The 2,285-nt window shown below is 39.3% G+C and overlaps 1 protein-coding gene across 4 annotated transcripts in view; it reads right to left on the reverse strand.

Annotated features, from left to right (window-relative positions):
- zufsp (zinc finger containing ubiquitin peptidase 1) overlaps positions 1–1,933 on the reverse strand; it is a 43,605-nt gene extending 41,672 nt beyond the window's left edge. For 3 of the 4 annotated variants that reach the window (XM_050045802.1, XM_050045803.1, XM_050045800.1), the window contains exon 1: positions 1,806–1,933. The gene's annotated coding sequence lies outside the window, so the exon portion shown is untranslated. Of the gene's footprint in view, positions 1–1,129; positions 1,729–1,805 lie in introns of those variants that run through there. The other variant, XM_050045801.1, reaches the window with a different exon arrangement.
- Between the last annotated feature and the right edge of the window lie 352 nt (positions 1,934–2,285).

Below are 2,285 nucleotides of genomic sequence, written 5' to 3' on the forward strand. Positions count from 1 at the left end.
TTTACTTGTGTTATCTTTGACTAATGTTTAAATTTGTTTGATGATCTGAAACATTTAAGTGCGGAAAACATGCAAAAAAGTAAGAAATCAGGAAGGGGGCAAACACTTTTTCACACCACTGTATGTCCTGGACCCAGGGAAAGATTGCACTGAAAGAAATTATCCATTTCCTGCCTTGTTTTGGACCAGAATTCTTTTAGAACTGGGCATGAATACAATATATGGGTGTGATTAAGTAGCTAAAGTAATTTCTTTACATTATTTTGAGTGAATAAGTGTTTCAAAAAATCTTAATTGGAAGTTTCCAGGAAAACTCCCTCCAATGTAAGGAGTTAGGGATGCATAACATCGGCACATCATCAGTATCGGCCAATATCGGCTTTAAAATTAACTATCCAAATCATCCAACATGCTTTTTCTTATTTCGCACAATGAATTGCATACACTGAAAAGTATTGTATTTCATGTCTCCATCAGTTGGTGGGCCATCACGCTTAGAGAGTATGTATGCATAATATTATGCTAATTCCACTACAGAAGAGACTTGATGATCACTAAAATTAGGTGGGGAAAAAAGTGGTCATATCGATATCAATTTTCGGTCAAATGAGTTGTTATATATTGGTATACAGGATATTGACAAAAAAAAATCCAATTTCGTGCATACAGTATAGAGTTTGTCATTTTCCAGGTGTTACTACACTTACGTGTCCAGTCTTCTTCTGAAATATTGTTTTTTTGTGCTCTCAGATAACAGAGACTGTAAAGGGATTTATGGGCCTACAGATTTTTCACATCAAGTGCGAGAAGTCTGATGGGAACATAATTAAGTTTTATACCACTCGGTTATATGAAGTAAAAGACACAACCATGACTAAAACAAAATAGGAGAAATACCATAATGTGGATAAAAGTTAGGCAGTATTTTAAGTTAAATGCTCTCCACATAGTTTTTCTAAAAGATGAAGTTGTTTTTTGGTGCTCTGTATATGCCGAAATAAAGAAATGTTTGTAAGGGAGGTAAACAAACATTTACAAAGAGTGTTAACATTGACATGATGAAAACCATGGTCAATAAGCACTTGTGAATGAAACCTGAGGCCTATACTACGAAGCCAGTCCAACTTACCCAGGATATGTTCTCGTCATCTGGCTGACTATCCGTAACATTGGGCGTCTGGATAACCAGTACAAAGCTGGTTATCTACCAGTTCAGTCAACTCTTGCGTTTTCCTAACCAGCCACGAGCGCGTTCGTGTGAAAGAGGCGAAATGTTGCATTTATAATAACGGGAGCTGATTAACGTTAGCAGTGTGTGGATTATTTAACTGATAAAATATTATCTGTTTCATCCTAGTTCTCATCACGTAGGTGTCTCATTATTTTGAGCTGATACTCTCAACATAACCTGCTCCGGAGCAGGTTAACATTAGCGGTTCAGCATAAGTTCTCACAGTGATTTATCCCGGTAAAAAAGAGAACCAGCTTCTTGGTACTGAAAACCCTGAGTTAACCCCAAAATTACCTCGCTCGCTAACTTCAAATTCTGCTTCGTAGTACAAGCCTCTGGTGTGTGACTGATGAAAGACACTAAAGTTAAATAGTGCTGTCTAACACCTCCTGGACGCTTTGAACTGTGTATAAGGAGTAATAGTGTCGCATCGACTTTTTCAACGTTACATGACCGCATGTAAGTCACACAGTGCACACTGAGAACCAGTTACATTCAACACTGTAACATACATTGTTGCCTGTCGCCGGTAACACTTTGTGTCTTTGTCTCAATGAGTTGAAATTCTACTCACGGTTGATCGAAGAACTTGCTATCTGAGCGATGAATGATTAGTGTTTCGCTTTCCTTTCTGCAGCTTCGAAACCATCCATGCAGGTTTATGGCGCCACTGATACTGTCAGACTTCCGGCCCAAACTTTCACAATAAAATGATTGCAATCGAGAATACATGCAATGTTACAAGAGTAATTATGTAATAATGTTCCTATATATACAGTGGTCGAATTGAGGGGGAATAAGGGGGGAATGCCACCCCCTTTGTTAGAAAATTGACCAAAAACCATCCGCCTTATTAACTTTGAGCAAAAACCATCCCCCTTGTTAATCTAGAATCTGTGTGTGCAGGACGTAATTTGGGGGGGGGGGGCGACAACGACGACACAGGGGACATGTCCCCCGCGCTTCCCGTATCTGTGCCCTCCGTCCCGCGCACTTTTTACAGCCGTTACAACCGTTCAAGTCGTTTTTAACACGTGGTAACGTGTTTTTCCGA

This window comes from Epinephelus moara, chromosome 6 (assembly GCF_006386435.1).
Source record: "Epinephelus moara isolate mb chromosome 6, YSFRI_EMoa_1.0, whole genome shotgun sequence".
Taxonomy (NCBI): domain Eukaryota; kingdom Metazoa; phylum Chordata; class Actinopteri; order Perciformes; family Serranidae; genus Epinephelus; species Epinephelus moara.